Genomic DNA, 18,527 nt, shown 5'->3' with positions numbered 1-18,527 from the left:
TGCAAATCCCAGTTCACTACAGTTGACAGGAATTTGACATCAAAATGCCTGGCTGGAAACCATCCAAGATATAGCAGTTGTATTCACTAAGACATTATCTCCTATGGAATCTCAAACCAACCTTACTCTTCCTATTTGTCATGTATGGTATCTGAGATGTTTCTTCTCAAACATCTTATCAAGTGTTAAGCCAATGTTTAAATACAAGTTCAGGAAAATAGGAAATGCATAACAATTCTTCAGCAGTCACATGGGGGATACAGAGATTTGAAAAGACCTGCATTGTTGTACCAATAAATTAAAAACCAGCAGGATCTTATTAAAGGGAAAAAAGGCAAAATACCACATTTATTGTGAATACAGAAAGAATCATAGTAAGCAGTTAGTTACAGCTATAACATTCCATTCAATCTCATCTTTATTCACACATTCATTCATTCATACACACACACACACACACACAGGTTCTGCAAGGTTGTTATCATAGTAAGCAGTTATAACTATAACATTCCATTCAATCTCATATTTATTCACACACACACACACACACACAGGTTCTGCAAGGTTGTTATCATAGTTACCAGCCTTAGAGTTGCTCATGCCAAGCCACTGGCCAGGTGGCCTGGACATGAGGAGGGAGCAGGGCCTTGTCAGATGCTCATCTGATGCTCCTGGAAGTTGCTTTGCAGAATCAGACCCCAAAGTTCTCACTTTTTAGAGTCTATTTTTATAGGAATTTCTTCCTGTGCCAGTCTATGGGAATTGCTTCATCATGCTGTTGCTGAATCAATCAGCAGATAGCACATTCCTGACGGCTCCAAGATGTTATCTTGTTCTTTGGTTCTCCCATTCTTGAGGCTGTTGGGTGGATTCCAGTCTGCCCTCCGAGGGTCCTCTGGTTATTTCCACTTGACGCCTTCTTCAGCCGATGGACACTGGATTCTTAGGCTGGCACCTCCCTGATCATTCAGTTATTATCCACACCAAGCATCCATCCACATAATCCTCTATCTCTATTTTAATCACAACTGTTAATACAACAAAAGGGCGGGGAGTCTCTGGGTGCTGTTTCTGTTGTTAGAGTATTGCTTTGAGTCTCTCTCTCTCTGTGAATTGCTTTGAGAACAGACTCTGTCTTAGAATGTACTAACACAATTAGCAGCTTGCAAGTTTCACACACAGAGGGAGAGAAACCGTACCAAAAACCAAGAGACCTATTAATTAATAATACCCTAGAATTTAAACTATGGGGAATCAAACTCATTTGTGATTTTAATACAGAACTTCTTTAATATGATCCAACAGCATCATCCCATGTCTTTGATTGGTAGACGTAAGTATAAAACTAGTAATAGTTGTCAGTTTCTGGGTAACTGCAACTGCATTCCCATTCCATGGTCCCTCAAGGGCACCCACTTAAAGACTTTTGGCTCCCAGCCATCACCTCTCTTGAGCAGAGACCTGCATCTCACCCCCTCCTGACCACTGGTTTTAAGGCTACACAACAACCTGGAATTACATTATGATATCCCCAGAAAGCCAGACGGCCTAAAAAGCTCAGTGGCTGCACATTGCTTTTTCTCAGAAGGCTCTGACCAGTGTATTGGCCGCATTTATTAGTTACCACAGAGCTTCTTCTAAGCATTATAGAGAAAACATATTAAACAACAGAAGAATCCCTGTGCACGCTAGAAAGCTTACTAGAGGTCACCCCCAACTTCAACCTAGAGCTGTTGTTGGATTTAGTCCTTCAAAACCTATAACTAGTTTTTCCCCCTGGCTACCAGTTCATCCTGCTTAGATCCAGAAGAAAACCCCTTGACTGGGCAGATTGGCTGTTGGGGGCAGGCATCACTCAGTGGTTTGAGCATTGGCCTGCTAAACCCAGGGTTGTGAGTTCAATCCTTGAGGGGGCCATTTAGGGATCTGGGGCAAAAATTAGGGATTGAGCAGGGGGTTGGACTAGATGACCTCCTGAGGTCCTTTCCAACCCTAGTATTCTATGCTTCTTTCAAGCCTTGGATGTTTGCCTTCTACAATAGGTAATCAGCAATCAATAACTCTCTCCTCAGGCATATCTTCAAAAGGCCAGATTTTGGCATAACTGGAGTTGAGGAATTTGTATTTACCTCTCCCCTAGGGACTCCTCAGGAATTCCACTTAATACTTATTGTGCCAAAAGTCTATACTTGTCTGAAACACTTTCAATGTAGTCTTATTTAAACTCCCAAGCCTCACATCTTGCCCCAGTAAGATTACATATAATCTCAGTCCACAATAATACATAAATTTAACACAAAATAAAGTCTCTCGAGGATATTATAGGAAATGTCCTGTCACAATGATCTTATATACAAATAGCCACCCTCTTGGGACTTCTGATACAGTTAAGAGAATATCAAAGAAAGGAAACTAATGAAGAACAGAGGGGGAATTTAAAGAAATACAAAAGTGATTAGGGACACAATGAAAAATATTTTTTTTAAAAAAAGCATGTAGCATATGAGTGAAGATGTATAATGGTTCTTTTTGGTTAAAAGTTATTTGGCCAAGCACTATTGCTTAAAAAATGGTACAGATCTAATTAATGTCTCTGGAGCATAGGTGTCGACTCAGGGCTGGAGCACCAATGGGAAAAAAATTAGTGGATGCTTAGCACCCCCTGGCAGCCAGCTCCCCTCCACCCCCCCCCCCCAGCACCTCTCACCCACTGACAGCCCCGCTGTTCAACTCCTCTTGCTCCCTACCAGTGCCTCCTGCCTGCTGCAGTCAGCTGTTACACAGCATGCAGGAGGCACTGCGTGGGGAGGAGGAGGAGTGGGGATGGGGGTGGAACTGGACTGGACGAGGCAGAGTGGGAAGAGGGGTGGAGCCTGAGATTGCACTTGTATTCATAGATCATCTTCTGATGAAAGATGAAGATTTTGATGTCCAATATTATTAAATCTGTGTGGAAACAAAGTATTCTACAAATGTTCTAGGGGCTTTAGCTCATTTAACTTTAGATGATATCTGGCTTTAGAGTTTGATCCTTGGATCCCTAGGCAAGGCAACAAACATAACTTGTAAAATAAGCAATTGCGCTTATTACATCATCATCAAGACAAATACCAAAGGGATGTGGCCTGCTTACATCAGGCACCACCTGAATCAAAATTTCTGGCTATGTCCTTAAACTCAGGGGTTCTCAAACTTCATTGCACCGTGATCCCCTTCTGACAAAAAAGTTACTACATGATCCCGGGGGTGGAGCCCGAGCCATGGGTGGAAACAGAAAAGGCTGCAGCTTGAGCCTCACTGCCCCGGGTGAGGGGAGAGGAGACAGCAGACTGAACCCCGCTGCCCTGGGTGGGGGGTGGAGCTCGGGCTTCAACCCCGAGTCCCAGCAAGGCTAATACTGGCCCTGGCGACCCCATTAAAATGGGGTCATGATCCACTTTGGGATCCTGACCCACAGTTTGAGAACCACTGATGTTCAGTCTATGTCCATCATTGGTGATCTTGTCCCCAAAGCTTCTGGGGACTATGTAGTGGCCAGCCAGGTAGTGGCATTCCTTAGTAAACATGCTATGTAATTTGTTAGTCTTCCATTCTAATACGTCAATACCAAGAAAGCTGCCAAAATTGAACCAGTACTGATGGAGGTGGTTGCTGGGTTCGGCTTGAATATGAGCATTAATGAGCCTGTCCTGTTACTCAGAATGGAGCAGCTGACAAAGGTGACGAGAACTGAAAAGTCAATCTGCCACTCTTCAGCCTTCCCAGGTTTCACTACCATACAACAGAGTTAGCATAACTACCTCCACAGCTTCATAATCAGCTTGATGTTACAATGTCTCCACAGTAACTGCTGAAGGGCACAGAAAGTATTAGTGGTGGCTGCTATGAAAGCACCCACATCTTTTGAACATCCTTCAGTGCTATGATGTTTCTCAAGTATATGACTGTTGTCAGCTGCTTGATATCCCATCTAGACAGGTTAATACTGAGCTGGTTGTAATCTGAAGCTGGAGACTGCTTGATGGTAATGGCTAAGGATGCAGTTTTGTCTGGTTTAATATAGTCCAGTGCCCACTGCTTCTTGCCTGCCTGCCTGGCCATCAGCTAAAGCAGTTCACCAAACTGAAACAACAAGACAAAGTCACCGATATACTCAGGTTGCAAAGCAAAATGGCATTCAGCTCCATGAGATCAACAGTTGCCTCCTGAAGCTTATCCATCAACCAATGAATGCTGAAGAGCAGTGATGACAGGATGCAGCCTTTTTGAATTCCCATTGAAATAGTAAAGCACGCTGTGTATCTACCATTGACTCAAACACTGTTTTCCATTCCAGTACAGAGCTCTTCTATCAATGACACTGTCTTCCAAGGGACACTAAGCTGTCTCATCAGATCTCACAAGCTTGCTCAATGCACTGCATCATAGGTTGATGGAATCTATAAAAAGCACTGCACACATCTTATTTAACTCAGTCATAAATGTATAGTAATTGTTTTCACAAGAGGCAGGCTTCTCTATCCATGAGTTAATTGCAAAAATCTAGCCTTAGTGCAAGGCTATATATTTTCAAGATTTCTCACTAAACAGGGATTAATGCACATGTATACAGTGTGTATGAAGTTATGTGATAACGGTACAAAGTCCCAGAAAGGTACTTTCTTCTAATACTGTACAAGAAATATTTTGTTCCTTCTTCATTGCAGTTTCTGTCTAGAGCCTTCACGCAACCCCTGCTCCGTAGCTACCTGCTACAGACTTAAAGAAAAAACCTGTCTTCATAGGGCTATATCTGTAGTAAGGGTTTTCCTATGTGGAGGCGTGTGCATATCTCCTAAGATGTGCCTGCCCTCAAATTGGATGTGTGTGAGCTGCACAATTAAAGTGTATCAAAGAGAAGCATGAGACACTTTACTTGTGATCTTTATTTCTTATATTCCTCGACTATCTGGAATAAAAAAATGACTTTTTCACTTTGGCAACACTTGTACAGTTTTATCAGGCATTACAGTCATGGGGTGTGGGAACGCTCTCTCCACCTCTCCTTGGCTTGGATAAGCAGCAGCTCCTCAACAGCTGCCCCTTCTCCTTGGCTGGTGCAACAAACGCTTTCCCTCCTGTTTCAATCTGCTTTAGCCATTACTTGTCATGTCCATAAACTCTTATTGAATTGACTCCAGTAGATCCTGTAACATGTAGAATGGAGGGTGAAGAGGATTTATACAGAAAGTTGGAGGAAGACAGCTACAGGAAATTGGTTTTTGGGTTGACAATAAAGAGGAACACTGACATAAAATATGAAGAGATCTTGTGTGAAGGATGGGAACTGTATGGTGACTAACACTAAAGAGGTGGTAAAAGTATGGAAAAAATATTTTCAAAGGCTGTTAAATGAGAAGAGAGGGTTGTGAGTGCAAGAACTGTAAGCAATTATGAGGAACCCTGAAAACGTATTGATATCTGTGAGGGAGATAGAAGAAGCACTAAATAAGATGAAGAATGCCAAAGCAGCTGGTGAAGATGAAATAACAGTTGATATGATCAAGGCAGTTGGAGATACTGAAGTGGTTTCATAGATTACTGTGTGTTTGCAGGATCAAGCAAGAATGACGACTGGAGAACGTGACTGATTGTGCCTCTTTGGAAGGATAAGGATGATGCAAATGATTGGAGCACCAGCCTGTTAAGTGCATCTCCCAAAGTCCTTGAGAGAGTTCTGGAGGGAAGACTGAGGGGCAAGGTGGAGGAAAATAAAAGAGAGGAGCAACACGGCTTTAGGAAGGGAAGGAATACTATAGACACAGTATTTGCAATAAGACAGAAGTCTGAAAGAATTATAAATGGAAGGCATAACTTACATAGCATATATTGATTGTGAAGAAAGCAAATGACTTAGTTCTGTGGCAGCTGGTATTTGGAGTATTGAGATCAATGGGTGGGGGACTTCAAGAAGTGGAGACAGAGGTGTTGAATTAAGCGTAGTAACAGTACATGTAATTTCACAGAATTTTGATGTGGTGGCAGGATTGAGACAAGAGCATGCTGACTCCACTTACCTTCATACTAGTTATGGAGTTAAGTAGGATAACCAAGCCTATAGAGATGCAAAGAAAACTAATGTATGTTGATGATCTGGCCCCTTTTGGTTAACAGCAAAGAGGAACTGGCAAATATGGTATCAGAGTGAGTGTATGTTTGAAGACCATGATTTGAAAATAAACACAAAGAAATCTGAAGTTATGCAAATAGGAAGGTAGAAAAAGAGCTGTTGATTGAAGTTTCAGGAGACAAGTTCAAGCAGAGGAAAGCATTTGTGTACATGGGAAATACAGTTAGTACCATCAGACAGAGATTTGAAGAAATTAAAAGAAGAACCCAATGTACATGGGCAACAGTGAAAAAGGGGGCAGGAGTACTGTGGAACTGGCAAGTAAGTAACAAACAAAGGAAAACTGTATGCTGTGTGTGTCTGTCCCAGCCTGCTCTATGGTTTGGAAATAGTGGGGTCTCAGGGAGATGGCAGAGAAAAAGAAGATACAAGTAGTAGAAAATAACACACTGAGGGGAATGGTAGGCAAGCGGAAGGTAGATTGAGTGTCCATGGAAGAAATTAGGGGGAAGATGGACTTGGGACGCCCACTGAAAGCATATGGTTGAGGTGGGCTGGACATGTGATAAGAATGGGATAGTGACCAGGAAAGAAAGCATAAGAGATAGAAGACACCAAGAAACAATGTGGAAGACCAAGGCTATGATGAGGAGACCTTTGAAGAGAAAAGGACTGGGATCCCAACACCTACAAACCCATGCCCTGGCCCCCAAGGAGTGGCCAAGAATGGTGGGCACCTTCAACCTCATGTAAACGGGAAAAGGAGCCAAGAAGCAAAGGTTTCTGTTGTGGATACTGCCCTTACCTGCACTAGGTGTGGGTCTGCTGTGAAGGTGGGACTTGCAGGAAGGGGGCATCGGGGTGTCTAAGGCGGCGGCGGGGGGAAATGCATAGCGTCTGGCAATGGGCGGCGTATCTCCCTGGTAGGCCTCGGACCGTTGGGTGGGGCCCAGGGGCTGAGGTGTAGCTGGGTGACAAGGGCGGATGGGGAAGGGAGAGAATTCAGTGCGTGGGTACTGAGAACAGTAGATGCGCGGGGGGGGTGAGCGTGGACTCGGTGAAATCCCGCCTGCGGACGGAAGCGGAGCCGGAAGCTGGCGCGCGGGACGTTTTGATCCTGCCCTTGGATTGGGAAGTTCGGCCCAGGAGCGGCTGGCAGCATTGCCGAGTAACAGCGCGCGAGTGGCTAACTGCAGAGGCCGCTTGTTGGGCGCGGCCATTTTGAACCGTGGTAACAACCAATGGGTGAGCGCGCACCAGGAGTCACATGTTAAGGGGCGGTTGGGAAACCAAGGAAACCTCCCCACGCGCTCGCCGCTGGCGGATCGCTACAAAGTGGGGTGGGTGGCAGGGTCGGTGAGTCCGGCTGGCTGTGCGCTGGAGGTGGCGGGCTGCGCGGGGAGAGGCAGAGCGTGCGGTACAGAAGAGTCGATGGGGGAGATGGGGCCGGAGGGCAGGGGCACGCGGGTGCGCTGGGCACGGGCCTCCCGGGGGAAAGTAGGGGCGAGCGCGCCAAGAGGGCGGGTGGTAGAAATCTGTGAGCTGGGGGGTCGCCGTGGCCACGCTTATTGGGGGCGGGGGAGCGCACGCATGTCCGGCCTCGCCAAGTGTGGCCCGTTTGTTTGTCCTCAGGGGGTCTCTGCCTGTCGGGCATATTTGCGACTGATTTTGAACTTGCGGGTTGCGCGCGCTGTTTGGTTGGAGTGACTTATTTGACTCTGGAATAAAGGCTCCCAGTCCGTTTCCGTTACTGGCTGGCGCTAGTAAATCCGGTAACTCGGAAGTGAAGGTTTATATAGCTCTTGAGAGGGGCGTATTGTGAGATCAGAACAAGAGAAAAGCTGGTGTCTGTATGGGGTCAGCCTAGGCAGAGGTCAGTCGCTTCCTGATCCTATTCTACACACCGTCGGGTTTGAGGCTTTGCCCGTAACGGTACGGATTCAAGCTATACTGCTTTAATAAATGATTTACTTGGAACAGTTCACTGAACGTGTAGGACATGAATCGTTTTCTGTGATTGGATCTTATTACATAAATTACTTGCTTATGATACAAAACTCAACACACTGTCCAGTATTTTCAGGATCTTTTTAACAGCAAGGAAAAAGACAAACATTTGTTGAGCAGCAGGGATGCTAGCTCTTGAGTGCATTTTGCATATATAACTTATGAACATTTTTCAGAGGTCCTGGGTACCCATACGTCTATTGACTACTGATGGAGTTGTGAGGTTTAGCACTTGTGAAAATCAAGCCCTATGATAACGCTGGGTGGTAAGGGCCGGTGGCAGAAAGAAATCCATGATAAGAATGTTAAGGTTGTCTTTGATAAAATATGTATTGGAAGTACATAATAGAAAACTGCTTGTCCTGGGAGGTTTAATACATCATAGCCCACTGTCTACTTTACCGTCCTTTTCAGTCATGTCTTCAACCTGCAAGGCAATACATTCCTGATACACTTATCATACATATATACTTATCTTGTGTTATATTGTCTACAGAATTCATGCCCAATCTGTGAGGAAAGGGAGGCAAAGTTGGACCATGTTCCTTCTTGTTGGTATCACTTATAATTGTCATAAGAGGCAATTCAAATCCTTCCTAGTAAGTTTTTCCAAAAGAAGCATAATAAAGCTGTAGTTTTCACTAAAGGTGCTTCTTAATTAGGTTGTGCCTGAGCTGTCAGTAAAACAGATGTGGAAATACAGTGCCCTGTCTTTGAAGTCTTCCTGAATCTTATGCCCTACAAGTAAATAGATGGAAGACTGTGCTTACTCCTGACTCTTACTTGCAAGAAATATGCAAAAGTTGTTGTCTGAGAGATGCAGTGACTTAGTGTAACTTTTATATGCTTAATAGTTTTTTTTTTTTTTAAATCTGATTATTGCATCTGTCATAAATAGAAAGGGAAGGGTAAACCCCTTTAAAATCCCTCCTGGCCAGAGGAAATCTCCTCTCACCTGTAAAGGGTTAAGAAGCTAAAGGTAACCTCGCTGGCACCTGACCAAAATGACCAATGAGGAGACAAGATACTTTCAAAAGCTGGTAGGAGGGAGAGAAACAAAGGGTTTGTGTGTCTGTCTACATTTTGTCTTTGCCGGGGATAGACCAGGAATGAAGCCTTAGAACTTTTAGTAAGTAATCTAGCTAGGTATGTGTTAGATTATGATTTCTTTAAATGGCTGAGAAAAGAATTGTGCTGAATAGAATAACTATTTCTGTCTGTGTATCTTTTTTGTAACTTAAGGTTTTTGCCTAGAGGGGTTCTCTGTTTTGAATCTAATTACCCTGTAAGGTATTTACCATCCTGATTTTACAGGGGGGATTTCTTATTTCTAATTCTATTTTTATTAAAAGTCTTCTTGTAAGAAAACTGAATGCTTTTTCATTGTTCTCAGATCCAGGGGTTTGGGTCTGTGGTCACCTATGCAAATTGGTGAGGCTTTTTATCCAACATTTCCCAGGAAAGGGAGGGTGCAAGTGTTGGGAGGATTGTTCATTGTTCTTAAGATCCAAGGGTCTGGGTCTGTAGTCACCTAGGCAAATTGGTGAGGCTTTTTACCAAACCTTGTCCAGGAAGTAGGGTGCAAGGTTTTTGGGGAAGTATTTTGGGGGGAAAGACGTGTCCAAACAGCTCTTCCCCAGTAACCAGTATTTGTTTGGTGGTGGTAGCGGCCAATCCAAGGACAAAAGGGTGGAATATTTTGTACCTTGGGGAAGTTTTGACCTAAGCTGGTAAAGATAAGCTTAGGAGGTTTTTCATGCAGGTCCCCACATCTGTACCCTAGAGTTCAGAGTGGGGGAGGAACCTTGACAGCATCTAAAAGTGGAGGAAGTAGTTGACACTCTGAATAGCCAAGGTAGTTTACGTGTGAATTGTATAGAAAGTGCTTATTTATACAAATAATCTTGACTAGTAGTATAAGATGGTACATGGTATTTTATGAAAGATGACTTGGCCAGTTTATTTTTGGCCAGTATTTGGAAGTACATGTTTATTGGTTTCTTAGAAACGTGTTTAATTTGCAAGGATTTTTTTGAACACATAACAGGTTTCAGAGTAGCAGCCGTGTTAGTCTGTATTCGCAAAAAGAAAAGGAGTACTTGTGGCACCTTAGAGACTAACCAATTTATTTGAGCATAAGCTTTCGTTTTAGCACACAGGAGGAATAAAAGCAGACCTGACCTGCTTATAGAGCTAAACTAGTAGATAAAATCATTAACAGTCTTACTTCTAGTCAAGGCTGAATGACTGTCATGCTTATTTCACTCAAATCCTGTATTAATATTTTGTTATGTTGAAGACTGGTTTAAAGCAGGAGTGGCAAGGTGTTGGAGTTGGGTATTATTGGTTATGGAAGCATAGGTGTTTGTTTAAGGTCAGGTTAGTGTGTTCATATTCTATGTCTGTATGTAACCATCAACAACTTGTCACATACTAACATCAGTATTTGCCTAATCTCATGCAATGGTTGGTAACAATTTCTAGTTCAGGAGGAACTTTTAGGAAAAATAGAAGTTTCACGCCTTGATGGAGATGTAATATATGCAAAGTATATCAAAGCAATACAAAAATTGTCTCGTCAACTTTTCTATTTCCAAACACTTTTTCAAATTATTTCTGTAGGTACTATCAGTACAGGATACTTAGGGCTTGTTTACACTTATAGCGCCGGAGCAGCATAGCCACTGAAGTGCTTAGTGAAGACTCTGCCTACACCGTCGGGAGAGTTTCTTCTGTCAGTGTAGGTTCTCCACCTCCCCGAGAGACAGTAGCTATGTCTATAGGAGAAGCCTTCCTGTCAACATAGCACTGTGTACATCAGGAGTTAGATCAGTATTACTATGTTGCTCAGTGTAGTGACCTAATTATACTGACATAAGTTTGTAGTGTATATCAAGGCTCAGTTTTGATTCATGAATAAAATTCCCATAACTCTCTCAAAATCTTTGACCCTCTGAGCATCTACAATCTCAGGGTGGTCCCAGAACATTTTGTTGTTCTCATTATTTGTATTATGGTACGGGGTGGGTTTGATTTAAATCAAATCGATTTAATTAATTATTTAAATCACTAGTCAGGAAGACTCGATTTAGTCATGGATTTCTACATAAAGATGCATTCTTGTTGGTTGTTATACCGTTAATACATATTCTTCACAACTCAGAGATAGATGTAGGTTTCATTTTTATTTTCACACTATATATTTTTAAAGTGATTTATTTTGGAAACTTTTCTGATTTAGTTTTACAGCTATATCAGAAAATGAATGATTGTTTGGTTATTTCATTTACCAAAGGTAATTGAAGCAGATAGTTCATCTCCCAATGACTTCATAAATATCTCCAATTCAACAGGTTAATCATTAATATTTGGAGGATTTTCTTGCCATGCTGTATTAGGAGGAGAACATTACCAGACAGACATTTAAATTGTTTTATTTAATTAAAACGACAACATTATGTATTCTGGATTTTTTTTTTCTTCACAACAAACATATAATATTTTAACAAAACAAGCATATGAATTTTTGAATTTAGTTAAACATTCAAGTTTTTTAAAATCAGGTTTGTTTTTGTTAAAATTGTTTTTAACTAAAATAGTTAAATGAAATATTTAAAAAAAAAACACCCAACAAAATTAAATCAACTATGTCAGCCAGGTAAACATGAGAAATTTCAAATATTGGCTTCTGCAGCTAACTCAGTCATTTTCACCTTCATTTTACTGTCTGTCCATAATCTGGAAAAGAAAAACAAGCTTTCCTGCTTTTTCAGGTCCCAAATGATTTCTCAATTTGGAATGAATTAGTCCAAAGGAAGAAAATATTCTTTCTACACCGGTAGAAGAAGCTACTGCTGTTAAAAGTGAGATTATCACTTCAACAGTCTCTGAATCCAAGTGCTTAAATGACTTCCACCAGTTCACTGGAGTAACTTTCTTTAAAACATCATCAGCAAACATATATTTCTTGAATGAATCATAGAATCATAGAATATCAGGGTTGGAAGGGACCTCAGGAGGTCATCTAGTCCAACCCCCTGCTCAAAGCAGGACCAATCCCCAACTAAATCATCCCAGCCAGGGCTCTGTCAAGCCTGACCTTAAAAACCTCTAAGGAAGGAGATTTTACCACCTCCCTAGGTAACGCATTCCAGTGTTTCACCACCCTCCTAGTGAAAGTTTTTCCTAATATCCAACCTAAACCTCCCCCACTGCAACTGGAGACCATTACTCCTTGTCCTGTCCTCTTCTACCATTGAGAATAGTCTAGAACCATCCTCTTTGGAACCACCTCTCAGGTAGTTGAAAGCAGCTATCAAATCCCCCCTCATTCTTCTCTTCTGCAGACTAAACAATCCCAGTTCCCTCAGCCTCTCCTCATAAGTCATGTGTTCCAGACCCCTAATCATTTTTGTTGCCCTTCGCTGGACTCTCTCCAATTTATCCACATCCTTCTTGTAGTGCGGGGCCCAAAACTGGACACAGTACTCCAGATGAGGCCTCACCAGTGTCGAATAGAGGGGAACGATCATGTCTCTCGATCTGCTGGCTATGCCCCTACTTATACATCCCAAAATGCCATTGGCCTTCTTGGCAACAAGGGCACACTGTTGACTCATATCCAGCTTCTCGTCCACTGTCACCCCTAGGTCCTTTTCCGCAGAACTGCTGCCTAGCCATTCGGTCCCTAGTCTGTAGCTGTGCATTGGGTTCTTCCATCCTAAGTGCAGGACCCTGCACTTATCCTTGTTGAACCTCATCAGATTTCTTTTGGCCCAATCCTCCAATTTGTCTAGGTCCCTCTGTATCCTATCCCTGCCCTCCAGCGTATCTACCACTCCTCCTAGTTTAGTATCATCCGCAAATTTGCTGAGAGTGCAATCCACACCATCCTCCAGATCATTTATGAAGATATTGAACAAAACCGGCCCCAGGACCGACCCTTGGGGCAGTCCACTTGATACCGGCTGCCAACTAGACATGGAGCCATTGATCACTACCCATCGAGCCTGACAATCTAGCCAACTTTCTACCCACCTTATAGTGCATTCATCCAGCCCATACTTCTTTAACTTGCTGACAAGAATACTGTGGGAGACCGTGTCAAAAGCTTTGCTAAAGTCAAGAAACAATACATCCACTGCTTTCCCTTCATCCACAGAACCAGTAATCTCATCAAAGAAGGCGATTAGATTAGTCAGGCATGACCTTCCCTTGGTGAATCCATGCTGACTGTTCCTGATCACTTTCCTCTCGTGTAAGTGCTTCAGGATTGATTCCTTGAGGACCTGCTCCATGATTTTTCCAGGGACTGACTAGCCTGTAGTTCCCAGGATGTAGGGACTGACTCACTGAGGTGAGACTGACTAGCCTGTAGTTCCCAGGATCCTCCTTCTTCCCTTTTTTAAAGATGGGCACTACATTAGCCTTTTTCCAGTCATCCGGGACTTCCCCCGTTCGCCATGAGTTTTCAAAGATAATGGCTAATGGCTCTGCAATCACAGCCGCCAACTCCTTTAGCACTCTCGGATGCAACGCATCCGGCCCCATGGACTTGTGCATGTCCAGCTTTTCTAAATAGTCCCTAACCACTTCTTTCTCCACAGAGGGCTGGCCACCTACTCCCCATGCTGTGATGCCCAGCGCAGCAGTCCGGGAGCTGACCTTGTTCGTGAAGACAGAGGCAAAAAAGCATTGAGTACATTAGCTTTTTCCACATCCTCTGTCACTAGGTTGCCCCCTTCATTCAGTAAGGGGCCCACACTTTCCTTGGCTTTCTTCTTGTTGCCAACATACCTGAAGAAATCCTTCTTGTTACTCTTGACATCTCTTGCTAGCTGCAGCTCCAGGTGTGATTTGGCCCTCCTGATTTCATTCCTACATGCCCGAGCAATATTTTTATACTCTTCCCTGGTCATTTGTCCAGTCTTCCACTTCTTGTAAGCTTCTTTTTTATGTTTAAGATCCGCAAGGATTTCACCATTAAGCCAAGCTGATCGCCTGCCATATTTACTATTCTTTCGACACATCGGGATGGTTTGTCCCTGTAACCTCAATAGGGATTCCTTGAAATACAGCCAGCTCTCCTGGACTCCTTTCCCCTTCATGTTATTCCCCCAGGGGATCCTACCCATCAGTTCCCTTAGGGAGTCGAAGTCTGCTTTCCTGAAGTCCAGGGTCCGTATTCTGCTGCTCTCCTTTCTTCCCTGTGTCAGGATCCTGAACTCAACCAACTCATGGTCACTGCCTCCCAGATTCCCATCCCCTTTTGCTTCCCCCACTAATTCTTCCCGGTTTGTAGGCAGCAGGTCAAGAAAAGCTCCTCCCCTAGTTGGCTCCTCTAGTACTTGCACCAGGAAATTGTCCCCTACATTTTCCAAAAACTTCCTGGATTGTCTAAGCACTGCTGTAGTGCTCTCCCAGCAGATATCAGGAAGATTAAAGTCGCCCATGAGAACCAGGGCGTGTGATCTAGTAGCTTCTGTGAGTTGCTGGAAGAAAGCCTCATCCACCTCATCCCCCTGGTCCGGTGGTCTATAGCAGACTCCCACCACTACATCACCCTTGTTGCTCACGCTTCTAAACTTAATCCAGAGACACTCAGGTTTTTCTGCAGTTTCATACCGGAGCTCTGAGCAGTCATACTGCTCCCTTACATACAGTGCTACTCCCCTACCTTTTCTGCCCTGCCTGTCCTTCCTGAACAGTTTATAACCATCCATGACAGTACTCCAGTCATGTGAGTTATCCCACCAAGTCTCTGTTATTCCAGTCACGTCATAATTCCTTGACATCACCAGGACCTCCAGTTCTCCCTGCTTGTTTACAAGGCTTTGTGCATTTGTATATAGGCACTTGAGATAACCTGCTGATCGCCCCTCATTCTCAGTATGAGGTAGGAGCCCTCCCCTCACAGACGTTCCTGCCTGTGCTTCCTCCCGGTATCCCGCTTTCCCACTTACCTCAGGGCTTTGGTCTCCTTCCCCCGGTGAACCTAGTTTAAAGCCCTCCTCACTAGGTTAGCCAGCCTGCTCGCAAAGATGCTCTTCCCTCTCTTCGTTAGGTGGAGCCCGTCTCTGCCCAGCACTCCTCCTTCATGCAACACCATCCCATGGTCAAAGAATCCAAAGCCTTCTCTCCGACACCACCTGCCTAGCCGTTCGTTGACTTCCACGAATGGTCCACCCTTAGCTCTGAAGTTTATTATAGTTGGCATTATGGAGGGAAGATTGCTGGAAGTCCATGTCGTAGCCAACTCCTCTTCTTCAGCAGTTAAGGTTTGACCCTGGTACTGAGTATTGAGAATATTTGCAAGAAAATGAGTTGGAGATAGTGCTTGTCCCCTTCCTTTTTTTTTAATGCTTGTAATTTAACTCTGTCATTGCATATTTCTCTTTTTAAGATCTCACTCAGTTCCTTCCAAATTTCAACAGCATCAGCAATAAAACAGCTATTTTCCCTCATTTTATTCAAGGCTACAGAAATAGGCTTCAGGCTACTCAGCATGTGTTCAACATTTCTCTTAAGCCCAATGTTGAGAACTCTGGCTGTGACAGTGCCATCTATTTTTTCACGATTTTGTTCACAAACTGTCATCAGATTAGGCCAGTTCTTGATATAGTGCTCATAACAGTCCACTACTGAGTTCCATTATATGTCTTGTGGGACAGTTAGCTTGGTTCCTCCCACTTTTTTCAGAGCAGCTGCTGCAAAGTGGTTGTTACGGAAGTATTTTGCAGTTTCAACATTAGCCTTTATTTCTGCAACACTGAAGTCTTTGGCTAGAAGATGCATCAAATGAGCACTGCAACCGTATGTTATGAGCTTGGGACTCATCTACATTTCTTCTCATCTTGGATACATTTGCAGCATTGTCTGTGACCAAGCTGTGTACTAGACATTTGAATTTTTTTTCACAGTTTGTTATAGCTTTTACTGCTAATTCTTGTAAGTATTTTGCTGTGTGTGCATTTCCTGATGTATCAATTATTTCTGTAAGGAAGACATTCCCTTCTTCTTTTGTCACACAAGCACATACAACAGGATCATTGTGGACATTGCTCCACCCATCAAGACTCAGGTTAACAATTTCGCTCTTAGACCTTTTGTACACTGCTCAATTTCTCTTTCATATACTTTTTTCAGCAATTTGCGTGCAGCATCTGCTCTGTTGGGTGGACTGTATCCTGGTCTTAATGACTGAACCGTGTTAATGAAGTGTGGGTGCTCAATCATATGGAAAGGAGAGTTTGTTGCATTAACAAACCGGGCAATTTTTTCATCAATTACCTCTTTTTGTAATCTGCTGGTTCTTATCACAAATTTATCCATGGTTGTTTCCGGATGATAGTTTTTTTTTTTTTTTTTTTTTTTCTTTTCGCTACAGGTGATATTCTGTGGCTATGTGACTGAAACACTATCATTGGCAGATAACTCTGAAACTATAGAAAATGATGGTGATCGTGAAGGTGGATAGTCTTCAGGATCCTGTATGTTGAGGATGGATTCTCCTAAATAAAATAAGTCAATGCAGTTATTTAATTATTACCATACTGCTCATTTAGTATTATTCACTGACACTCAGTACTACTTTAAAGGTGAAATTGTAAAAAGAAGATTATTTTTTGTCACAACTGCATCAAAAATGATAGTACCATAGAGTAACAACTATATTTTTCCTCCAACATGAGAATTCAAGAATAGTCCAGAAGGAAGACAGGAATTCTTTAAGAAAGAAGTATGAAATAAAAAGGTTTACCAACCTGAAGATCGTGTATGTTCAGACATGTTCCTTTTATCATCTTCAACGCAGCTTCCTCCTGAGAAGGAGCACTTCTCATGATGTTGTTTCATTTGGGCAGCCAGGCCTTGCATTTCTTTGTTGCACTGTTTGCATTTTGCACGTCTGTCTTACCCACAGGTAGAGGAACTTCATTAAAATATTCCCAAACTGGGTCTCTTTTACGGCCTGCTGCCATTATAGGTTTTCCCTTCCAGTGAGAGAATGGTATAGTAGATCTCAAATCAATGAAGGCTACACTCAGAAAGACCTCAAGACTTCTGGAATATGCTGCTCAAACAGTTTCACTTTTGTTTCTACTGCCTGTCCCTCCCTTCTCACATTTATCTCCAGACTTCTTCTCCTTGTCCAGATCTATTCTGCCGCCAACAATCTTCTATTCATTGAGCTTTTTGAAACTTTGCACTTTTAGAGAGAGATAAGGGATTGACTCGGTGTACACACATTTTCAGAGGGACAGTAGGGTTGAGGTCTGTTATTTCTCACCTCTATATATCTATTTATTTTATTTATTTTGAAACATTTTTGCTGTTAACAAGCATGTTACCTCTGGAAACACAAGTCCACAGTTTGAGAACTGCAAAACTAAGCATCTGTGATGGTATTTTCTAGACTGAGCACTGAGTCCCATTGGGTAGATAGAAAGATTAACCTAAATAATCTCTACAGAAGCCTGTGGAACCCCATGAGATTGGGTCCCTAATCCATGAACTATTGGAACTCCTTTACAAAACTTTTCTTAAACATGACATGAATATATTGTCTCATACTATAGAATTAGAATTTATAATCCCAATTCCATGATGAGATATCTTTGAGCTATAATGTATCTTAATTAAAACTATCTTTAGATATGCTTTTTGAGGAAAAAACCTTTGGTCAAAAAAATCCGATTTAAATTATTAAAAGAATCCAGGTGGTTTTTTTTTTTTTTTTATCCTTGATTTTTATCCACCCTGTTATGGTCGAGCCTGGAGACCCTAACCATGGATTAAGGCCCCATTGTGCTAGGTGCTATACCAACACATAACATAAATACTTAGATCGTAAGCTCTTCTCATTCTAAGATGAGAGACCCTGATACATAGAGGAAGCACAGGGTAACAGTGAGATGATTACTCCAGTTCTTTTAGAATAAGAAAACTCAATTTCTGGTGGTCTGCCTGCAGTCAGTGAAACAGCTTCTCAGTGGTTGCAGCTGACAAGTTCTGGTTTTGATTATTTTCTATAGTTGGACTATCCCATAGTAGTAGATTAGATTCCTGTCCAGCAAAGCATTTGAGCATGTGCTTAATTTGGAAGATGTGAGCAGTCCTAGGAGCAAGGATCTCTGTATGTATCTCATTGCTGGATCAGGGCCTAAGTCAGCACCAGCTTAAGGCATTGAGCATTTGACAAGAAGCACCCAGCATGTGGGAACATGGAGCCTTGAAAGATTAGCTTTATAGTAGTTAGCACATTGACTACGTCTGTGAAGGAATCAATGTAAGGGTCTTTCTTTCCTTCCATCTCATTCAGCTGGGTATAGTACTTTAAACATAATTATACTGTCTTTGTGTATGTGTGAATTTAATGAATTGTTCAAATGTAAGCTTTATTCTGGCTTTTTTA

General features: G+C 42.6%; 1 protein-coding gene across 2 annotated transcripts in view; it reads left to right on the top strand.

Annotated features, from left to right (window-relative positions):
- The first annotated feature begins 7,399 nt into the window (after window positions 1-7,399).
- The window catches only part of CEP78 (centrosomal protein 78), a 51,688-nt gene continuing 40,560 nt past the window's right edge, over window positions 7,400-18,527 (top strand). The window contains exon 1 of one of the 2 annotated variants that reach the window (XM_074953213.1): window positions 7,400-7,526. The gene's annotated coding sequence lies outside the window, so the exon portion shown is untranslated. Of the gene's footprint in view, window positions 7,527-7,901; window positions 8,042-18,527 lie in introns of those variants that run through there. The other variant, XM_074953212.1, reaches the window with a different exon arrangement.

The sequence above is a fragment of the Natator depressus genome, chromosome 5 (assembly GCF_965152275.1).
Source record: "Natator depressus isolate rNatDep1 chromosome 5, rNatDep2.hap1, whole genome shotgun sequence".
Classification (NCBI taxonomy): Eukaryota; Metazoa; Chordata; order Testudines; family Cheloniidae; genus Natator; species Natator depressus.
This window is presented reverse-complemented; position numbering and strand designations above follow the sequence as displayed.